Source organism: Oryza glaberrima, chromosome 2 (genome assembly GCF_000147395.1).
Source record: "Oryza glaberrima chromosome 2, OglaRS2, whole genome shotgun sequence".
In the NCBI taxonomy this organism is placed as follows: Eukaryota; Viridiplantae; Streptophyta; class Magnoliopsida; order Poales; family Poaceae; genus Oryza; species Oryza glaberrima.
In genome coordinates, this window is record NC_068327.1 from 16,605,576 (window position 1) to 16,630,088 (window position 24,513).

General features: G+C 46.5%; 1 pseudogene; it reads left to right on the plus strand.

Annotated features, from left to right (window-relative positions):
* Window positions 1–12,901: 12,901 nt before the first annotated feature.
* Window positions 12,902–20,063, plus strand: LOC127761434 (phenolic glucoside malonyltransferase 1-like; annotated as a pseudogene).
* The last annotated feature ends 4,450 nt before the right edge of the window (window positions 20,064–24,513 follow it).

Below are 24,513 nucleotides of genomic sequence, written 5' to 3' on the forward strand. Positions count from 1 at the left end.
GATGGTACTATCATCAACAATCCTTGGAATATTGAACACCTTCGTCGATTTTACGCTTAGGCATTTCGTTTGTATCCTTCCTCTTTGACTGCTAACTTCAAGTTTTTCCTCGAAGATTTCAGTCAGGGGGCTACTATAATAATAATAGAGTGTGATTTTTATCAATTCAATTTGCTTACTTGATGTATCATTGCTCTGTTTGATTTCTTGGCTTAGTCAATGAGGACTGAAAGTTTTTTAATAACTCTTGCGGGTTTTAGGCTCAACAAGGTTTGACAAAAACTTTTAAGAAATCAGGAGCTAAGCTAAGATATCAAGCACAGCATAAATTCATCAGTATTGCACAAATTGTGCCTCCATCATCATTAATCATCAAGACTATTGGAACATTAATCAGTATCAGTCTTTTCATCATCAGAATTTTCAGGACCAGTCGGTCGAAGATCGTTGTCCTGAAATCTCTCAACTACATCAGTAGCAATTTTTTCAGCCGCTTTCTGTGCATTACTGATGAGGTCAAGAGCAGCTTCTTCGCTCGTCCCGTCTGCAAAGCCATCAATAGCGTCAATATCAACTCTCGGATAAAGGGATTTAGTCATCGCCAACGCCATGCTTGCTCCCATACTTCCAGCTTCTTTGATGTTCTTGAAATATATATCCGGAGCAACTCTCAGCTTGTCGAAAATCTCAGAAGCATCAAGTATACTCGGGCCGTTGTTATTGAGGAACATCACTTGAACAATTGGGGCAGCAGCGTTAGCGACTTCATCCCGGACTCCTTCAAGTTTTTTGATCTTGCCAACCAGGACGTCGAATAGAGCTTGAGATTTGATCTTACGGTCTGCAACGACAGATTCATATTAATAAGTCAGCATATGGAGGATAATGGCTTTTGAGGTATTGATTGTTGATACCTTCAACTTCCTTCAAAGCCAGGTCTCTTTGTCTTGTCTATTCTGCCTTGTCATTTTCCAGAATTTGAATTTGCTTCTCCAACTGAGATATCTTGGCAGCTTGCACTACATTGATTACTGTAAAATTAAGATTGCAAAGATAACAGTATAAGTCAGTTGGGCATAGTCTGCGCAAACCTTTTGATGAGCCACTCAGTTCAAATTTTGATTCCTGGAGCTCAGCGATCCGATCCCTCAGATCATGTTCATTCTTCCTGGCAAGTTCTTTCGCTTCGTGCAATTGATTCCTGGTAGCTTCGAGGGTTCCGAGGTGAGGGACTAGCCTCTCTAGGGTTGCCGTTTTGGCTTCGTTCCTAAGATGAATCCTCTGCAAGACAGTTTAATTAACGCATAAATTAAATGGCAAACAAGATGGTTGAGATCAGGTACCAGAGGGCTTACATTTACAATGCGGGTTGCCTGACCAAGCGCCTTCTTCAGTAGGCATAATTCTTCGTCCTCTTTTTGCTTGTTTATCACGATACCTTGGGGCTGCATGTTTTCATCCCACCACTTGACCAGAATCGGAGGGCGTGAATCCTCAGCTGCTTGTATACGGGGGATTTCTTCTTCATCACCAATTATTGGCCCTAGTGTATCCATGAATGAAGATGAAGCAGCCAAATAAAGTCTGTTGGATCAAAATAATTTCAGATAGCGTGTCTACCTGAAATGATTCCCGGTCGGGGACGAGTGGACTTTGGTGTCTTCACAGAAGATCTGGTTTCTGACTCACTGTCAGCATCCCTCCCGAGAGGACTGTTCGTTTGAGCTTCAACCTCGGGAATCTTTTGGCTTGGCCCTGCGTCCAACTGGTTTCCAGTCGGGGGCTCCTGGTTAGCATCAATTTCAGCTTTGGCCGACTGGTTCCCAGTCGGGGGCTCGTTGCTGGGCTCTACATTGTCGGTTGCCGGTTGTTTGTCACTCGGACGCTCCTCTGTAGTTGGCCCGGTTTCTTTTGAAGGGTTTGACTCTATGTTAACCGGCTCAGAGTCTTTCCCGGACGGATCTATATCAGATGGTTTCCTGCAAATTTGATTGTCAGTGTTATTACCGCAATGGGTGAGCATCAATGCAAGGAAGATCGTTATATGAGTTGCACCTGGAAGATTTCCTGATCTTTGGCACAGGACGACTGGATGTTTTCTTCCTTGGAGTAGCCTGTTTTGGTAGTTTCTTGGTTGTCTCTTGGTCTCCAGGCCTCCTGATGGTATCATCGGCTTCGTCGTCACTTAGAACCAGCTTCCTCTTTCGAGAATCTGACCGGCCGACTGGATCAGAAGCACTTGGTTGAGTTTCAGACCGGATTCTTGGTCCTCCGCTCCCTTGCCCAGTTTGGTGGCGGGGAGATCGGCGTTGAGCGATTGGGGGATCCGACTTCATTAAAGCAAATTCCTGGGTATAATATCCTTCATTGTTAACTTATTCCACAAGAAAATAAGGTCATATTTTGAGAAAGGTTGCAGTATATGAATACGTACCGGTGGAGGAGGGTTGAATGCATTGAATGGCACAACGGGCAGCAGATGTGAGTAGCTGACAACGATGTCGTTCGAGAAGATTTTATACATTCTTTCTTTCAGGACCTTAAAGTCAAGAGAATCTGGATCTTCCCGATTTGGATCATGCTTGCCATCGAACTCAAAAGCTGTGCGGGATCTTTCTTTGATTGGAGCTAACCAACACTTGATAAAGTGCCGGGTGATCTGCTCTCCTTGAAGACCCTGTTCCTTTAGCTTTATCATCCTCTCTATCAGTTCTACTGCCTGAGCAGCTTCATCTCCTTTAGGCAATGAGTTCCATGTGTCCTGGTAAACCGGAGGAAGACAGCAGTACTCAGGGAGTGCGGGCTCAGGATTCTGAACATAGAACCAGTTCGCATGCTAGCCTTTGTTTGAGGTTTTGAAGGGCATGGAGAAATATTTTTGGCTCAAGGTTCCTCTGAGTTGGAAACCAGCTCCCCCAACAACGCACGGTTTGCTTTTGTTTGGCTGGGGCTTAAGGAAGAAGATGCGGCGGAACAAGGCGAAATGAGGCCTAATGCCCAGAAAAACTTCGCAGGCATGGATAAAATTAGCAATATGCACTATGGAGTTTCGGTTCAAGTGATATAAGATAATCCCGTAGAAGTTCAGAATCCCCCGGAAAAATCTTGAGGTTGGAAGAGAAAATCCGCCGTAGAAGAAATGAGCGAATACCACAATTTCGTGTGTGTCGGGGGTCGGGAATGCCTCACCAAATGCCGGTCGCCACCCGATGATCTCTTTTGCTGGAAGAACGCCGTGCGCCACCATCTCCTTCAGATTGTCTTCCGTTACATCGGAGGGCGCCCACTGACTCTCGAAGCTTTCTCTTTCTTCCACCATGAATGTGAACTGGATGGTTTGATTTAGTTCGAGATACGGCTGAAAAAAGATGGGGAATCAGAGCGGTGGATGTGGGGAGAAATTTTGTGAAGTTTTTTAGGATGGATTGGAGCGGATTGATGAACCCTAACTTCGTCGGCGTGGTTTTGTACTGTAGCACGGAGTGGGGAATGGCGAGAGTCTCGGCGGGGAAGACGAAGCGAAGTTTGGACTTCGGTATTTTTAGGGTATCGGGAGTACTGATGGGCCTAGGCCTGTGCAGTACTTCAGCCCAATTATGTTTTCAGCGTGGCCCGTTGTGATCCCTAGGGACTTAGGCGCTTTTTGCTTTGGCAATATGTGCTCACAATGACATGGCCCGATGCTGTTAAAATCCTTTTTAACGTGATTCAATAATTCTTTGGAATTATTATGATGCACATGAAAAGGTGCCCGACAGAAAGGTGTTATACCATTTTTGTAAGCTTTTTTTTAGGCTACAGGAGCTGTTGGGTTAATTTGAGATGACTGGGTTATTAGTAGTCATCCTCCTAGCATGTTATATGCATATTTTGGCTATGGTAAGGGTCACAGCCTAGGTTGTTAGACTCATTAATTACCATGATTTTCTGTCATGTTTGATGGATCATTTTAAGAGTTTCTTGCTCGGATTCCTACCAAATATATCTATTTTTGGGCCTTTTGAGTGTTTGTCACTCAGCCCTTCTTGTATTTTTTGTCCTTGATATATTCAAGTTGAGAAGCAGTCGGCTGGGTATCTTACTAAGTACCATGCGTGCTTCGCTATAAAACTACTCAGTGCTTGACTATATGTTTAGTTTTTCAACTAATCACATAGTCGGGGGCTACACCTAATTAGGTGCATCTACTCGATGCACCATGTTTTATTTTCGCCCTTCACAGTTTTTGATTTTTAGTGCTCGGCAAGCTGGAGTAAGTTGAATTGAAGCACTCGGACTACTGGTTTTTGTTTCGAGAAGGTTGTTTCGTCAACTGCGAAGGTCTCGGGGGCTACTGTGGAGATTATGGATACCCCATATCTGCATGACAGTTATACTTTAGTCGGATATATGGTATCAAATATAGATAGAATATCTTTATGAGGACTCGGGGTAGGTTCTAAACTTGTATGTCAACGAAATACCCGGGATCCTAGTCGGCTACGATTGTATTTTATCTGTACTCCCATATTCCGTTAGGATATGGACTGTACCTTGTATTACGGATCCCTTCCCCTATATAAGGAGGGTCCGTATGCCTCTTGGGGCACGATTTCTTTTTTCTCCCAACTATACAATCAATAACACACTCGGCGGAATCATCCCCGGACAGGTGTAGGGTATTACTTCTTTAATAAGAAGGCCTGAACCTGTATAAAATCCCTTGTCTCCAAACCCATCCACTTTCCTAGTTTGACAGCTACCCCCTTTTATAATTGCCGAAATCTTGTTTCGACAACTCCGGAGGAGCTCGATGAAGCCGTTAGAGCGGAAGTTAGGGAGCAGTTGAAGCCACGTAGTCCGGAAAAGAAGATCCCTATAGCCCTAGAGGTTCAGGATCACTTTATTAAGATGGCCGAACCGGGCAAACCGGTCGAAATTTCTGACTATGATCGAACATTGAGGAAGGCTCTTAAAGCCAAGCCTTCAGCAGTGAAGTGCGGAAAGGAAGTCCCTCAGCTGGGGCAACAGCCATGACAAGAGGTTGAACCGTTAGTCATAGAACCGGCACAACTAGAGATATGCAACTTCCTGAAAGATACGACGACAAGAGGTTGAACCGTTAGTCGTAGAACCGGCACAACTAGAGATATGCTCCGGTCATGTGCACGTTTAAACTCGGTGAACCGCTAGTCACGCCTGATAAGATCAGAGAGCTACCTACACAGATGTACTGGTTCCATCAATGGTACATGGACAAATCAGCGATAGGTAGAGAGATGTTCGGAGCTAGGGTGCGAAACTCAGATTATTACCAAGGAGAAGATGTTATTTGGATCCGCTACAAAGAAGTCTTCGACTTATACTACCTGAAGGCCCTCGACGTCTCTATTCTCAGCGCGTGGACTTTGTAAGTACTGTTTATAGTTCAATTTTGTTCCTCCTTTCAACGTTGCTCACACACATTCCTTTTCCCCGTTGTAGAATGGAGATTCAGTTGTGCCGTCAACACAACAAATTCGATACTGGATTCATGGACCGACGCAAAGTGAACACACTGATGATACAACAATACAAGAAACAAACCGAGGACAATATCGTCCATTTCCTGGTGCAGCAGCATTATAAGAGGTTCGTACTACTTCCCTACAACACATCGTGAGTTCCTACAATCATAATTAACTTCAATTTTGTTCCTTCAATTTTGTTCCTACAAAGTCCCTACAATCATACTATGTATCATGTAATGCAAATTGCAGATTCCATTGGGTCCTTCTTCTTTTCGACCTTGAGAAATCCTAAGTTCATGTCTACGATTCAATGGATAAACCGGAGAAAACTTTCGCAAAGATTTTCGAAGTGATAGATAGGTATTGTCATATATTGCACTGTCATTATGAATCATTGTATAACTACTAGATCTCGGATAATAAATTAATCCTTCCTAACAACTCTAAATAGAGCATGGATTCGATTCCGTACATTGGTCCGCGGGATCTGGAATGAAAAACTCACCCAGAGGTTCAATTTTCCGGTTAGTACATGCTAGCTCCAATTTTGTATTGAATCACTTCTTTGTTCTAAATTAGATATGCATACTAAATCTCTCGTTGTTTCTTTTTCAGTGTGCAAAGCAGGAAAAGGGGACTAACTTGTGCGGCTACTACGTATGCCATTACATGCACCGCTTAGCACACCAAATCAGGACTGGCCAGGACCTTGAAGTACGTAAATTTATTATTCCGTCAATTATTGCTTACTGGTTTCATATATATAATCCCATTTTTTTCCAAATAACAGATGATTTACCTGATAGATAACACCACCCACGATGATTTCATAAGGGCTGTTCAAGAACAGATAATGGGATTTATCAACAAGCATATTCTCGATCCCACAGGAGAATTCTATTACGATGGATCAACTATTCATAAATCCGGTCCTTCTTCTTCCGATGCCACCAAGTCGTAGTAGCAGAAAGAAAGATTACAATGTCCGAACGAATTGTAATATATATCTATATATTCATATATGCACACATGCATTTACTTTTGTGTACTTGGTTTGGTAATATATGTGTATATTTACTTACTTGCAAACTCATATTTTGTTAATATATATATGCATATGGCCTCTAATTACTTAAGTGCACACATATTTGTATATACATACATACATACATACATACATACATAGATATATACATATATACATACATAGATATATACATATATAAGTACATATATATATATATATATACATACATACATATATATATATATATATATATATATATATATATATATGTATATATATATATATATATATATTACACACATGCATATATGTGTGTACTATATGTATATCTATACATATATATAATGCAACATATAGTGCACACATATATGCATGTGTGTAATATATACATTTCTATATTATGCATATATATATATATATATTTAAACATATATATATATACATGATATATATTCATATATATATATATGTATATATATATATGTACACCAGGCAGCACAACCAAATTAAAAAATAATAAAAGAAAATTCTTTAGTCCCGGTTGTCACCAACCGGGACTAAAGACCGCCATCTTTAGTCCCGGATTCTCCCTCCCGGTTCGCTACCCGGGAGTAAAGGGGGTTGCGAACCGGGAGAGATGAGCACTTCTCCAGTAGTGTAATTAAGTGATTCGGATAAGCACATGAATAAACGAAACAATGGATTGTGATTATCTATCCACCGACACATATGTATAAATTAAATGGCTCTACCGTTGTAACGCACAGGCATATTTTCTAGTAAATTAAAATTGAAAAAAAAGGAGCGATACGGCTTGGATACATGGTCAATACGGCGCCAAGTATAACCAAGACCAGCGGCGGGGACAGCGTGGGGGCTGGGGGGTCTTTACATCCCCTACCCCTAATGTACCATTAGAGCCCCCATAATACCCATAATATTTTGTACTAAAAATATAACTAATTTATATGAGACATGTTTTAATTTTTATTGGCCACTTTGGTTTAGCCCGCACTATCATTTTATCCTGCCTCCGCCACTGCCACTTACAAGGACCACTGTCACTTATACAGGGATAGAAGTGATATAGAAGCAAAGCTCTTTGTCGTAGACAGCTAGCTTAGCCCACAAGGAGACAACCCCACTGACTTCCTGCGGCGACCGGCGAGAGACGATGGCACCGCGCGCCACCAGCTCACGCCACTGGCCTCCGCGTCCTCCGCACCACGCGCGTCGCGCCGGCACTAACTTCCCGAGCGCGCTTTGCCTCTCATCTTCCCTGGACGCGATGTGGCTGCGGGCCAAGCCCGTCGAGCGTGTCTTGTTTTATCTTTTTTTCTAAAGTTTGTTTATCCGTCTTATTTAAAAAACAAAATTAGAAATAAGTCACACATCTAATATTATTCATATTTTATCATCTAATAATAGTAAAAATACTAATCACAAAAGGTTTCAAATAAAACGGACGGTTAATTGTTAGAAAAAAAACCAACAAATACACATAAAATGAAATGGATGGATGGAGTAGTAGTTAATTTCTTAATTGTTAAGAATTTATCTTAAAATAGGTTAATTTCTAGCATGTTGTCTATGCCTAGTCCACTAAAATTAACATTTTTTTAGTCTTTTCTATCTTTTGTTCAACCACTAACCAGCAATACTATAAATATATAAATATATAGGACTATTTTGATCTATGAGGAGAGTTCTAAAAAAGAGAACTCTATGAAGAATATTTGGATACTGATCTTTTACTCTTTACCGCTAGTAGTCCTTTTATATTATATAAATACATTATTTTTTAGACAAACGGAGTACTGTTTACCTGTTGTCACATCCTATGAGGGAGTATTCTGAGAAACACAGTGAAAACACACACCTTATCTTTATAAGTATCTCTGAAAGACTGAGCTGATAAATCTTGAGATTGATAAAGTCACCAAAAGCCTCGTTGTATTGACAAAGTCACCAAAAACCCCGTTGTCAACATGTATGTACACCTTCTACTACGGAAAAAATAATTAGCCGTAAATACAAGTATCTGTATCAAATATGGGATTAAAATCCGGGTAGATTGGTTAAAACAAAGAGTAAATTACACTTTGGTCCATATTTATTTACTCAAGTTTCACTTTAGACCACCCGTAAATCTATTTCAATTTGGACAAGATAAATTTATCATTGTTGTGGTTTGGACTACCATGAACAACTTTTCTCGTCATGTCTAACTTTCATTTCGGCAAACATATGAACCATACATAGAGGAGTTCACCCGTATACTAGAGTTGATGTGTTTAAGATTGTTGATTATACTAAAATAATCGTTCGTGGTTGTCCAAATCACAACAATAGCAAATTTATCCGGTTCAAAGTTTAAAGATATATTTAAGGGTGGTTCAAAGTAAAACTTAGGTAATAAAATATAGTCCCTTTGCATGATAAAATTAAATTTGACGATATGCAGATATTTTCCGAGCGCTGAGCTGCAGCAGGGGCTTGTGAACTAAGCGGGTGTCAGCACTGAGCCTCACGAATGATGGCGCTTGGAAAATAATGCTTGCGCACCCCACCCACATTAACACGATGGAACTACACCCAACAAAAATCATCAATCTGCTACTTCCTCCGTTTAAAAATAAAACAATCCAGGTAACATCATACTAGAATATGTCTTATTACAATGTATTTTATTGTAAGTTACAGTGTAATTTATGAAACTTACAATGTAACAGTCTACTTTTTGAATCTTCGCATGTAAGTTTTAAAATTTATATTGGATTTAGTCTTTTTTGTTGAAGATATGGTAATTAGTCTCCATTATGTTATTTCTTAGTTGTCTTTTATTTTTTATTATGTCTATTTGATTTTAATTTAAAGATTAAAAATCTATATGATGTGATTATAAAAATCTTTCGATATATATATATATATATAGATATAGGGTAAGATCCCCTCTCTCGCTCCCTCTCCCTCCTCCTGATCTGTCTTTTTTTATTTTATTTTATTTTTTGCTGTTTTTTTCTCCCTAAAACATTTTTTTCCTCTTTTCTAGGAAAATAAAAAATAAATTGCCAAATTTAGGACTTGAACCCATGACCTTATAGTTCAAAGCACATTTGTCTAACCAATTCATCGAATGATGCTATTTGTTTCAAGAATTTTGTGAGAAAGTAATATGATTATCAATTCCTATATCTTTCACTATTGAAACCTATAGTATGTTACTATGCTCCAGTAGTAATATTGTTGTAAAAGTACAGTAACACATGACGTTCCTGTATAACACATAGGACGTTACTGCACTTCCGGTAGTAATGTCATAGTAAAATTGTAGTAGACCAGGAATCGAAACAAAAATATATGGGTTAAAGCCTCACATGCTAACCATATACTTGTTACTGCACAAAAGTAGAAGTGTTACTACATAATAGGTACATGTTACCACTTTCAAGTAGCTATGTTACCGCACGATAATTGTAGTTTTACTATGTCATTTTTACAAGATGAAAATCGAATAGGTGGGCTATAGGTAAAGTCTGTAGGTGGCTTTGAGCGAGGTCTGATTGATGTAGAACTGTTTTGAACAATTTTATACATTTGGTAAAACCATGTTACTGCATGTATATACGCATGTTACTGCAAATTACATACTATATTACTGCATATGGAGTGTTAAAGTTCAAAATGCCAATATTTAAAAAGCAATATCTCACAAGTTATGTATTATCTTCTAAAATCGTTTTTACAATGATGCTATAGTGTTACTGCATGTGGAGGTTTAAACTTCAAAATGCATCTACGTACTCCCCTCCTCAAGAAACCGTTCTTCCTCCCTCTTTTGAAGAAAACCGATCTCCTCCCTCCAATATAGTGTAACTACATGTATATGACATTACTGCACTTTTGACAGTAATATTGTGGTGAATTACAGTAAATCAGGAATTGAAACAAAAATATATAGGTTAAAAGTCTTAGATGCTAACCATATACTTGTTACTGCACAAAAGTAAAAGTGTTACTGTACGGAAGGTACACGTTACCACGTGTTTATGCAGTAACACTACCCAAAAAATACAGTAAAACGCAGTGTAGTAACATCGTGTTGTGATTGTAGTAACGTACAACAGACAAGTAGTAACCAGTAATAGTATAGTATTACCACTTGTGGAGAGACAAATTGCAAAAAAGTCAAGTTTTGAAGAACAATATCTCCCAAGTGATGTAATGTTTTTTAAAACCGTTTGCACCATGATGCTAGAAAAAAGATCTTATCAAAAGTAGATCCGTCGTGACTATATTTCAACTATATTTTAACGTTGTTACTGCACGTAAGACACAATGTTACTACACAGTGGTCGTCGTGTTACTGCACCGTCCTGGGACGAGAGCTGAGAAGAGGTGGGTGGTGGGGGGAGTTAGTAGGCGGGTTTGACCGGTGGGAGGGGCCTTTGACTAAGGTGGGAGGTGGGTTTTGGGCCTTAGTAAGAAGAGGAAAGTGGGTGTGACCGTTGGGAGGAGGGGGTAAGGAGAGGGAAGTGGGTGTAGAATAGTTCTTATATATAGATATATAGATAGATAGATAGATACTCCCATCTCTAAGAGGGAGAGACCGGGCTGAATGACAGCTCAGAACATATTAAAGGCCTTAACGACATCCTTCCAGCCCAAATCTATACTTTATGGCACCAAAGAACCTAGCTTTAAACTAGCACCGAAATACTGTTGGCTGATAGCCTCAAATTGCTAGCATTTTGTTGTACAGACGTGAGCCGTGACGTCACTGTTTATCTTGGCAAATGGTAAATTAGCAATTACTCCTACTTGATCAGGCAGAATAACCTATTACTCCCTTACCCTCTAAGATAGTTTAGTTTTTCCGTCACTCGTTTACAAAGTGATGGATAAACTATACTATCTTATAATATATATTTAAATTATATGTACATAGTGTATCTAAACATTTTATATAAGAAAGAAAGTACTCCGTAGAAACTGGGGAAAAATCTGAATTACACCGTTGAACTATTGAGTGAGTACGAATTATCTCCATATACCCAAAAACCAGAAATATTTCACCCTCAGCTATCAATACTGGACGATTTATTACCTCCCTAAGACAAACCAGTGTGGTTTTGGTTCTACGAGGCAGTCCGGTCATCATTTTTTTATCAACGGGCCCACCTGTCAGCTCTCACCCTCTAATTTTTCCCCCCTCCTTTCTATATCTCTCTTTCCCAAATCCTCCCTCTTCTCCCTCCCCTCACCTCCATCTCTCTCTATCACTGAATAGGGAGTGCCGGACGGCGGCGAGATGGGGGCAAAGCGATGTGACAACAGCGAGCGGTGGACGGCAGGACAATAACTGGCGAGGACAGTGGGACAGCGGCGGGGGTGCAGGCAGTTCGTGGCGGCGCGATGGCAATGGCGGAGGCCGCTCGGGGCATCGAAGATAGCGGTGGATGGTGTTGGGCGAGGGCAGTAGGACGACAGAGGGGGCAGAGGCAGCTCGGGGTGGCGGGCGGTAGTGGAGGCCGCTTGGGGCGCCGAGGACAGCAGCAGATGGTGGCAAGCAAGGGTGGGGGACGGCGGGGAGGGGGGTACGGAGGCAGCTCGGGGTGGGCAGGATGGTGGCAGGAGGTGGCGAAGGCTGCTCGGGGCGCGCGGATGGCGGCGGGGTGGCGGCGTGGCTGTGGCAACTTGGGGCTGCAAGTGAGCGCCGTCGGGATGGTGCAGCACTTCCGGCATGTGCCTCATCCTCGTCGTCGGCATCCGTGCGTGCGAGAGAGAGGTGTGAGAGGGGAAAGAGAGAGAGAGAGGAGAGAGATCTGATGGGTGGGCCCCATCGATTATTTGATAAAAGAATTGTTGACTGAACTACCACGTAGGACCAAAACCGCTCTCAAAGCTATTTGAGGGGGTTTTCATCCGGTATTGATAGTTGAAGGAGAAAGATATCTTATTTTTGAGTTTAAGGGGTAATTCGTAATCACATACTCCCTCCGTCCCAAAAAAAAGACAAACCCTGGTTTCCGTGCCCAACGTTTGACCGTCCGTCTTATTTGAAAAAATTATGAAAAAAATTTAAACTACAAGTCACGCATAAAATATGAATCATGTTTTATCATCTAACAACAATGAAAATACGAATTATAAAAAAATTTCATATAAGACGGACAGTAAAAGTTGGACACGAAAACCCAGGGTTTGTCTTTTTTTTTTTTTGGGACGGATGGAGTTATAACTTAGGGGCGTAATTCGAGTATGGACCAGTGAAGTGAAGTCACTCGCGGATGCAAGTATTATAGGAATAGGAGTAGAAGCAAAGCTCCATCGCTCTGCAGCTAACCACGAGCAACACAAACCACACCTGTTCTGCGGCGAGACCATGGCGTCGCAACCGGCCGCTCACGCCGCTGGCCTCCGCGTCCTCCGCACGACGCGCGTCGCGCCGGCGCCGCCCGCCGGCGAGCCCACGCTGCCCAAGCGAGCCCTGCCTCTCATGTTCATGGACGCGATGTGGCTCCGCGCCCAGCCCGTCGAGCGCATCTTCTTCTACCGCCTCGGCCCCGGCGACGACGACGATGACGGTGGTGTCGACGCCGTGCTGTCCCGGATGGAGGAGTCGCTGCCCCGGGCGCTCCACGCCTTCTACCCGCTCGCCGGCCACGTCCGCCCCACGCCCGGCAAGACCAACCGGTACGAGCTCCTTTACCAGCCCGGCGATGGCGTGGCGTTCACCGTCGCCGAGCACGACGGCGTCGGCGTCGGTGTCGACGAGCTCGCCACGGACGAGCCGAGGGAGCTCGCCAAGATCGCGCCGTTCGTGCCGGAGCTTCCCGAGGGCGGCGCGGTGCTCGCGCTACAGGTGACCGTGCTGCCCCCAAGCGCCGCGGCCTCGCTCTCGGCGTCATCGTCCACCACTCTGCCTGCGACGGGGTGGGCTCGACGCACTTCCTCCACACCTGGGCCGCAGCCTGCGCCGGCGACCGGACGCTCCCGGAGCCGCCCGTCATCGACCGCATGCTCATCCGCGACGTATCGGACAGGCACGACGAGTTCGCCTCGCCCACGAACGAAGCCAATGATCTGTTCAAGGCGCCCGACGCCGGCAAGTTCCTCGTCACCTTCATCCTGTCTAGAGAGCACCTGCAGGGCGTGAAGGACGCCGTCGCCGGCGAGGCCGCACGTCGCGGCGTGCCGCCGCCTCGGTGCACGTCCCTCGTGGCGATGTACGGCCTCATGTGGCACTGCTACCGCCGGGCCAGACGGTGTTAGAACCTCAATGGTTACTCTCATTGAGAAGAGGATGGCACAAGAGATGGGGCAATTTTCTGGTTTTCTCTCATTCACAAACACAAAGCCATACCTTCCCGAGGAAGGTTGGATACATATATATATAGCCATAGCTGGCTGCAAGCCTATTGCTGCACTCTTCTAGTCTAAAATTCGAAATTTGAAAGGGATGCTGTCCTAGAGGGCATCCCAACTGAATAAAGCATAAAGGGGGGCATAAAGGAGATGCTAACCGCTGCTGTCCTACTAACCGTAGCTGTCCTAGCAACTGAAAATATGCTAAAGGAGTAGATGCTGTCCTGAAAAGGTGAAACTACCCAAAAGCAAAAGAAAGAATCACAAACAAGGACCACAAAGACTTATCCATCATTCTCCCCCTAAGTCTTGTGCGTCGTCTTGTGGGGAAGTTGGGCCATCCCAATCCTGGAGCAGAGCTCGAGGAACTTGATCCTCCCAAGAGGCTTGGTGAGCAAGTCCGCAAGCTGGTCCTTGGTGTTGATGTAGCTCGCCTTGATGCTCCCTTCCTCCAAGTAGCTTCGGATGAAGTGGTACCTCACCCGGATGTGCTTGCTCCGTTCGTGAAAAACGGGGTTCTTTGCCAGGGCCAGAGCGGACTTGCTGTCCACCCTGAGCTCTACCGCTCCAATGTCTCTGCCGAGGAGATCACCAAGCAGTCGAGCAAGCCAGAGCGCCTGGGTCGAAGCGGCGGATGCCGCCATGTACTCGGCCTCGCAGCTGGACAGGGCCACCACCTGCTGCTTGATCGACTGCCAGCTAACGAGGCACTCGCCGAGGAAGAAGAGAATCCCGCTCGTGCTCTTGCTGGTGTCGATGTCGCCGGCGTGGTCGCTGTCGCTGTACCCGACGAAGTGTGCCTTGCCAGGACACCTCGGGTAGTAGAGACCGTGGTCGAGAGTCCCCGCAACGTAGCGGATGATCCTCTTCACAGCCTGCTGGTGCTCCGTCGTCGGTCGCTGCATGAACCGACGGAGAAGGCCAAGTCCGGCCGTGTGTGGGTGAGGTAGCGAAGACTCCCCACAAGACGCCGGTACTGTGTAGCATCCACCTCCTCCGTCGTGCTATCGCGGCTCAGCTTCAGTCTCTCCTCCATCGGAGTGAGAGCTGGGTTGCAATCGGTGAGCCCAACTAGCTCAACGACGCGCTCGGCGTAGGCGGTCTGTCGAAGCGTGATCCCGGAGTCGTCCTGGTGCACTTCGATCCCCAGGTAGAAGGAGAGAGGCCCCAGATCACTCATCTGGAAGGTGGCCTTCATCTCCTCCTTGAACGCCGCCACCTCCGCATCCTTGGTGCCGGTGATCACCAAGTCGTCGATGTAGACACCTACCAGCAGGGCATTTCCTCCATTGCCCCGCCGGTAGATGGCCGCCTCGTGCGGGCTTTGCTCGAAGCCCATCCCCTTGAGCGTGGAATCCAACTTGGCATTCCACGCCCTCGGTGCCTGCCGCAAGCCGTAGAGGGCCTTGTGCAGGCGTAGCACCTTGCCCTCCTTGCCGGGGAGCACGAATCCCAGAGGCTGGTGCACGTAGACCTCCTCTTTCAAGTCGCCGTTCAGAAACGCCGACTTGACATCCATGTGATGGACACCCCAGCCTTCCTGAGCAGCCAGCGCAAGGAGGAGTCGCACAGACTCCATCCGTGCCACGGGAGCGAAGGCATCGTCGTAGTCGATCCCCTCCTGCTGCACGAAACCGCGTGCCACCAAGCGAGCCTTGTGCTTGACGATGGCTCCGGCTTCATCCCTCTTCAGCTTGAACACCCACTTAAGGGTAATCGCGCGGTGACCACGAGGGAGGTCAGCAAGCTCCCAGGTGCGGTTCTCCTGAACCGCGTCCATCTCCGACTGCATCGCGGCACGCCATGCCGCGTGTTTCTCGGCCTCTGCGAAAGACCGAGGCTCACCGTCGTCGCACGCAAGGTGCAACTGCGCCTCCAGGTCGCGAGGCACCTGTCCCGGCACCGGCTGGTCGCCGAGAAGATCTTCCATCGTACGGTACCGTAGCTGCTCGCCGTCGTGGTACGCGTCGATGCGCTCCCCGTCGTGGGAGAGCGGAGTAGCGAACTCCACCGGGCTGCGCTCAACACAAGCTAGCGTCGGAGTAGACGTGCCCGGAGGAGTGGCTGTTGGTGCTGGAGCGCGTGGGGTCACCGGCTGGGGCGGTGTCGGCGAAGAGCTCGTCGTAGTCGAAGTCGTGGTCCGAGGATGTGTTGGTGTCGAAGTCGGTGGAGGCTCAGGGACTGGGGTAGACACGCTCGGTGAAGAAGAGCTGCCTACTCCCCTAGCTCCCTCGAAGTGGACGTACTCGATGGTGAAGTCGTCGTATGTCGGAGTCGAACCATCGTCCACCGCCTTGTCCCATACCCACCCTCGCCCTTCGTCGAACACTACGTCGCGCGCCGTGCGCACACGCTGTGTCTCCGGGTCGAGAATGCGGTAGGCCTTCGTGCCCTCCGCGTAGCCGATGAACACCCCTGGGGTGCTCCTGTCATCGAGCTTGCCGATGTGTCCAAGCTCCTTGGCGAACGCGAGGCAGCCGAAGGCCCGTAGGTGGGAGACCGCCGGCTTGCGCCCATGCCAAGCCTCGTACGGTGTCCTGCCATTGAGAGCCTTGGTAGGTGAGCGGTTGAGGATGTAGATGGCCGTCACCACCGCCTCTCCCCAGAAGGTGGCCGGCATCCCCCTCTACTTGAGGAGAGCCCGAGCCATCCCCACAACCGTCTGGTTGCGCCGCTCGACGACGCCGTTCTGCTGCGGGCTGTACGGCGCGGTGTAGTGGCGCTGAATGCCCTCATTAGCGCAGTACGACGCGAATTCAGCCGCCGTGAATTCGCCGCCGTTGTCGGTGCGCAGCACGCGCAGCTTGCGGCCACACTCCGCCTCTGCAGCAGCCTGCGCGTGCCTGATGGCGTCCGCAGCCTCTCCCTTGCTGCCGAGGACCATCACCCACATGTAGCGGGAGAGGTCGTCGATGAGCAGCAGGAAGTAACGTCGTCCTCCTGGTGTGGCCGGTGTCACTGGGCCACACAAGTCCCCGTGCACGAGCTCGAGCCGTTCCTTGGCTCAGAAGCTCGTCTGCTGGGGAAAGGGGAGCCGCCGCTGCTTCGTCACCACGCAGACGTCGCAGAGCTGCTCCACGTGGTCAAGGCACGGCATGTCTCGCACCATCTCCTTGGCACTGAGCTGCTTCAGGGCCTCGAAGTGGAGGTGCCCGAAGCGCTCGTGCCACTGCCACGCCTCGTCGTCCCGACGAGCAGCGAGGCAAACTGGTTGTGCGACCTGCGCGCTGAGGATGTAGAGTCGATTAGTGCCTCTGGTTACCTTGGCAAGAAGGCGACGACGGCGATCCCAAATCCTCATGAGTCCGTCCTCGACCAACACGCGTGAGCCGTTCTCATCCAGCTTTCCCACGCTGATGATAGAATTCCTCAACGCGGGGATGTAGTAGACTCCGGTGAGCAGCCTGTTCTCACCGGACTTGGCAGTGAAGGTGACGGAGCCAACGCCCTTGATCTCCACGCCGGAGGCGTCCCCAAACTTGACAGAGCCTCGGACGCTGGAGTTGAACTCGGTGAAGAACTCCCGTCGGCCGGTCATGTGATGGGTGGCGAAGGTGTCGAGGTACCACCCATCAGCCTTGTCGTTGCTGGAGCCGTTGCAGAGGGAGATGAGTACCTTCGGCTCATCGAGGTGGAGAAAAGCCGTTGCGGCCGGTGCCGCTGGAGGTCGCTCGATGCTTGCGTGAGCCAGGAGCAGAGCCGGTTCTTCCTCCTCCACCCGTGCAACGTGGGCCTGGCCGCGTCGTGGCTGGCGACAGTCTTTGGCCCAATGGCCAAGCTTGCCACAGTTGCGGCAGGCGTCGTCTCGTGCCGGCTTGTGGTTGCCGGCGGCGCCGCCTTGGGCGCCTCTGCGAGCACCACCCTCGGCGCGTCTTCGCGCCCACCGCAACTGGACACCTCCGCGCCCCTTGCGCGGCTTGCGGCCGCCTGTCGAGGGAGAAGACTCCCCCTTCCTCCCGTCGCTCTGAGAGGCCTCCCACTGTTCTCGAGTGAGATGGAGCTTCCCGCCGATGGTGATAGGCCCCGAGAGAGGCTGTGGCTCATCACCATCGACGACCTTGAGGCGACCTAACGCCTCCTCTATCGACATCGTGGAGAGGTCCAGCAGATACTCGATCGAGCGAGCGATCTGCCTGTACTTCTCTGGGACGCAGCGAAAGAGCTTCTCGACAGCTCTCTCCTCGTCGTAGGTGTCGTCGCCGTACTGCACCATCTTCTGCAAAAGAGTGTTGAGATGGAGGGCAAAGTCATCAACATCCTCACCCGGCTTGAAGGCCAGGTTCTCCCACTCCTTGCGGAGTGCCTGCAGTGTGGACTTGCGGGCGCGGTCGCTGCCGATGCGTGCCGCAGCGATGGCGTCCCAGGCCTCCTTGGCAGTCCGCTTCTGGGAAAGCGAGAACTGCATCTCGGGCGGGACTGCAGCGATGAGGGCATCCAGTGCCCGCCGATCCTCATCGTAGTCGACATCGCCGTACTGGACTGCCTCCCACATGTGCCGCACCTGGAGCCTCACCCTCATCACCGCGGCCCACTCGATGTAGTTGGTTTTGGTGAGGGTAGGCCACCCACCGCCGGGACCAAAGTCCCTGACCACCGTCTGGACGCCGTGGTGACCATGCCGCCGGTCAGGGGAGGGAGAGCCGCGCTGCCTACGAGGGCCGCGCGCGGGCTCCGGGCTGCCGCCGGCACGTCAGCGCCCGTCTAGGTTCCCGTCGGCGGGTGCGCGATCCCTTGGACCGCCGCCGCCGCCGTGGGGGTGGGCTGCTGCCCACCGCTCTGCCCGCTCCCGCACCCTTCCTCTTGCCAGCTCCTCAAGCTCCCTGTCGGCGGTGATGTCGCCGGTGATGGAGCCGTTGATGCTGCTGCGCAAGGTCTCAACCTCTACCTCCGCCGCACGTGCCGCATCTTCCGCCGCCTCTGCTTCCGCCTCCGCCCTGGCTGCTGCCAACTCCGCTGCCACCAGTCTAGCCGCCCTCGCTGCTGCTGCAGCGGTCTGAGCCGTTGCTCGCCTGCGCTCTTCTGCTGCGGCGAGCTCGGCGTCCTGCTGACGCCGAGTGCTCGAGGCGACCGAACGCCGAGACCGAACGTCGGACATGGCGTGCCTCCGGGAGGCTGCTGCGTGGAGAGGGGGAAGGAAGAGGGGAAGGAGCAGCCGGTGCTGCTGCTGCTGCTGTTGGCTGAGAGCTCAACCGAGCTTGGGAAGGGGTGGAACAGGAGATGTTTAGCCTACAGGAAAGTGTGGCTCTGATACCAAATGTTAGAACCTCAATGGTTACTCTCATTGAGAAGAGGATGGCACAAGAGATGGGGCAATTTTCTGGTTTTCTCTCATTCACAAACACAAAGCCATACCTTCCCGAGGAAGGTTGGATACATATATATATAGCCATAGCTGGCTGCAAGCCTATTGCTGCACTCTTCTAGTCTAAAATTCGAAATTTGAAAGGGATGCTGTCCTAGAGGGCATCCCAACTGAATAAAGCATAAAGGGGGGGCATAAAGGAGATGCTAACCGCTGCTGTCCTACTAACCGTAGCTGTCCTAGCAACTGAAAATATGCTAAAGGAGTAGATGCTGTCCTGAAAAGGTGAAACTACCCAAAAGCAAAAGAAAGAATCACAAACAAGGACCACAAAGACTTATCCATCAGACGGGACAGCGACGACGGCGTCCGTGCCGGCGCCGCCGCCGCCCACTTCATCTTCGCCGTCGACCACCGGTCGCGGCTGGTGCCCCACGTCCCCGACAAGTACCTCGGTAACTGCGTCGGCCCGGGCTTCGCCTCGGTGCCCGAGGAAGAGCTCGCCGACGCCGCGGGCGGCGTCTTCACGGCCTGCGCCGCGGTGGCCGCCGCCATCGACGAGGCGGTGCGCGGCGAGCCCGCGTACTGGGAGGGGTGGACCGAGCGCGTCGTGGAGGCGTGCAGGGACGACGCACCGTTCTCGGTGGCCGGGTCGACGAGGTTCCGCGTGTACGACGTCGACTTCGGGTTCGGGAGGCCGGCGAAGGTGGAGATCGTGTCCGTGGCGAAGACCGGCGCGGTGTCGGCGGCGGAGGACCGGTCCGGCGCCGGCGGCATCGAGGTGGGCATAGCTCTGCCGCCGGAGAGCATGGACACGTTCCGGAGGTGCCACGCCGACGCCATTGCTTGGTTTTCCTCGTCTTCCCAATGCAACTAGCGTGGGAACTGCCGTACGTACTGTTGAGTTTGTTATTTCAGCTGTGGCCCCAACGTGTTCCTGGCGATTGCAGTTGTAACGGTTGAAGGAGTAAGTCTGCGTTTGTTAGCAGATGTGATGATACGGTGATCGAGTCAGAAGAAGACCGTGTCGGTAGCATTGGTGTGCGTGAGTTTAGCGCGGGTGCGTGAGTCGTCGAATTCAGAGAAAAGCGGATCGTGGGATGGCACAATTTGAGCCTCGGATTCTTTCTTTTGTGTGGAGTATAAGTAGGAGTTTTTTACTGTTATTCGAGTTGCATGTTACTTTGTTCAGTGAATGAAAACCACAGAAAATTAGCCCCACAAATTTCTTATCTGCTATTGTTCTATGAAACTTCTCAATTTCCTGTGTTCTTGTTCTGCTATGTATTCCTCTGAATCTCGTTCGTTGCCGTGCCGGATTGCTGCAGTACGCATGCAAGGTGTTCGATCGAGGGTCTACCGCTAACAAGTACTCTTCGGAGATTTCTTCAGAGATTCGGTTTTCAAGTCTATTTGCTGGCTTATACTCTCTCTGTGCAAAAAATAAAAAATCAAAAATCAAAACCAGGGATGAATGACATATGTGTATTCAGATTCATCTTTAGGGAAGGTGTTCGATCGAGGGTCTACCGCTAACAAGTACTCTTCGGAGATTTCTTCAGAGATTCGGTTTTCAAGTCTATTTGCTGGCTTATACTCTCTCTGTGCAAAAAATAAAAAATCAAAAATCAAAACCAGGGATGAATGACATATGTGTATTCAGATTCATCTTTAGGGTTTGATTCCTTTTAGCACTTAATAATTTAATTTTGGTGATTGTATTTTTATCTCTACTACTTTTAAACTGCTAGTAATAATTATTTACCTATAATTTTTTTTGCCTTGTTAATTTTTTTATAGCTTATTTTGTTGCTCGAACGATCAGAAAATTTTGAATGGCATTTCATTATAGAGTGGATTTTAAACTCTTGAGGGACGTCTTTTCATGGTTTGCATGACACTTAAAATAGTTAAAAAATATTGTAAAAATTAAGAAGTTATATTAACATATGATATATCACTTTAGAATGTTAAAATTCAACTTTTGTAAGTTGCAATAAGAAAAAATAAATTACAGATAGTTAAAATATATTTAGAGTCATTTTTTTTGCAACGTATAAAAGTAAGAAATTTAACTTGTATGTTTGTAGAGTGATCTAACATATATTAATCTATCTTATTATTTTTTTCAATTTTTTTCATAGTCATTTGACTGACATATAAACAATGAGTGAATGTCACCTTGAGAGTTTATAATGGTTTCGCCATTTCATCTGCCCTAGGATGTGTTCTTAACTCAAGGTTTCCAACCTCTATTCTCTAATTGCCCACATGCACGTATCCTGAACTACTAAACAGTGTCTTTTTTTGAAAAAAACATTGGAAAAAGTTGTTGTAAAAAATCATATAAATTTATTTTTTAAACTCTTTTGCTAATACTTAATTAATCAAGTGTTATTTTGTCATTCCGTTTTGCATGCGAAGGGGAGATGTTTCCAAACCAATCCAAATGGACACACCCTGAGGGCATGTTTGGATTAATGCCCTACCAAAATTTTGGTAGTGACAAATCTTGGGCAAGTTTTGGTACTACCAAGATTTTGGTAGGGTAGAGTTGAAAATGTTTATTTGTATTGAAACTAAAATATACCCATAAGAAACAAGTTCATGGACAAAGCCAAATTTATAGCATACGTAGTATTTTAATAGAGGTATTTAGTTTGCTACTCTACCAAAATTTTGGGTATCAATCCAAAGTTCCAAACAGACCCTAAATGTAAAGAAATGCTCGCTATTGTGGCTTGGAACAAGGTCACTTTGTTTCTGACTTAAGATCGGCTTGAACCCGTAGTGGAGTAGTGTAGTGAGTTTCGTGTTGGGATTTTACTCCAGCATAGCTCAAGCTATTCCCTTCGTTTCAAAGTATGGTAAATCTAGAATTGGATTAGATATATTCTACTATCCTAGAACAACAAATTTAGATAAGTCTATTTAAATTCTAGCTTGTAATATTTTAAGACAGGAGTAGTACATGCATGTTAAGCTTGGTAGTATGAAAGACCGGTATATTTATTTATGCTTATGCTTCTTACTCAATAATAAGTCCTTCAAATACTTGTAAACTATTGTATTTGTATTTACTACTAAATCTGTTTTAAAATATATAACTTTTACTTACGAATCTGGTTTTAAATCTTTATATTTTTTATAGAAGCAATAATGTTTATGACTAGTAAATGATAAATCGGCAAATTGTATATGTCAGAACTCTAAAATTAGTAAAGGTAACATGAATAAGCCAAAGCTCTTAATGAGTTTATTAACCCGCTTGAGTTAAGCCGAGCCGAGCAGCTTGTTACGATACCAAGCTTAGCTAGTACAAGCTTTAATAGTTCCTCCTCCCTCTATTCTATTCTAGAATAACTCCGTGTATTCAATATGGAGGGTAATTTGGTAGACCATAATAATTTAGAGGGTATTACATACTTTTTCCTTTTAGTAATCACTGTATCAAAATTTATAAAATCGTAAGATAAATATAAAGTATGGCAATGTTATTTTTTTATTTTGTGTTGATACGTATGAGATAAGTGAAAAATGTTCTATATAAGGTTGTTTTTTAAGATCCATTCATTTATTTAAAATAAGTTTATTTCTAGGGTGACGTAATTATTGCACCGGAGTTTATAAAGGTAGAGAATAATTATATTAGGAGGAGACACTACTAGAAAAATGAGTTTTTCCAGGCGGTCAGAATGTGTTTTCACAGGTGGCTCAGCTCCCCGCCATCGATTAAAGACCAGCGAAAATCAACATCTTCACAGGCGGACCTTCGCCGCTTGCGAAAATCGATTTTCACGAGCGACTAGCTTAAGCCGACCGCCAGCGAATAATTAAGGAGAGGGCGTGTGGCCGCGAGGGAGAGGAGGGTATTTTAAGGAGTTATTTTAGGCTGGCGGTGCTCTTAACCTGCTGCTTGTGAAATTTAATATTCACAGTCGATATGTTAAGTAGTTCGCATGTGAAAATCTGGATATTTTTGTTGGCGGCTCTTTTAACCTTGGACCGTAACTCCCTACTCCTTGTTACATTTTCATTGGCAGTGGTTTTGTATGGCCACTTAAGAGAAAAAAAAATGTTAACGCCATGAAAAATCGATTTTGTAACCGTGAGATAAAATAAGAAATAGTTGCATTGTGATATGATAAAGTATGATATTTTAGTTTTTTTATTTTATATTGGTATGTATTAGACGTGTGAAAAATAAATTTATTTCGGACGGAAGTAGCAGTTGATAGCCATCGTCGGGCATTTTCGAATCCGGGACATTTTACATAGCAAAGCGATCGAACACAGTAAACAGAGTTTACAGGTCCCAAGAAATGCCTAGTCGACACGTTTGCGTGACAGATTTTTGCTTGTTGGAACAGACAAGTACCGGTACATACTCCCTTCATCCGAAGAGTTTTTTTTACTGACTTTTAGGCGGTGCAGTACAAAATCGTGGCCATTGATCTAGACCCATCCAATGGCTTAGATTGGTCTGTACCGTATAGTACCGCAGGCCCTGATTCATGCGGTACCGTAGCTGGGGAGGGTATACTTGTAATTTGATGCTTCGTTATTTGTTTGCCCCCCCCCCCCCCCCCCCCGATTCGAACCTTTTTCTTCTCCCATCACGATTGAGGTGGTGTTTGGATCCAGGGACTTAACTTAAGTCCCTATATTTAGATACTAATTTAGAGTATTAAATATAGACTACTTACAAAACTAATTATATAAATAAAAGCTAATTCACGAGACAAATTTTTTAAGCCTAATTAATCCATAATTAGATAATATTTCTGTAGCATCACATAGGCTAATCATAAATTAATTAGGCTCAATAGATTCGTCTCGCGAATTAGTCTAAGATTATAGATGGGTTTTATTAATAGTCTATGTTTAATATTTATAATTAGTGTCTAAACATCCGATGTGATAGGGACTTAAAAGTTTTAGTCCCATCTAAACAGGGCTGAAGCCTCATTCTGCATAAACCCAAGATTCTCGTCGCTGCTGCCTCGCCCCCGTCGATGTAGAGTGAGCGCACGTGCTCAACGAAAGGTCGCTGCAGTGTTTAGTCGCTGGCATGGTGGGTCGCCGGGAGGGATTTCCACCGGGCAACATCAGCACCACCTTTTGCATAGTCGCCATTAGCCATGGAGTTGGGCGCCGCTGAGGGATTTCTTGGTGTTTGTGGTTTATTTCTGAATTAAATGATTACTTCATTCAAGTTCGAGCAACTAAATGCTTAACATATCAAAGCTTGTACCAGCACAAACAAATCCATGATACAGATCGGTTTTCATTCATGCAAATTACCTTCCCACTGCCTCCTGTTAACG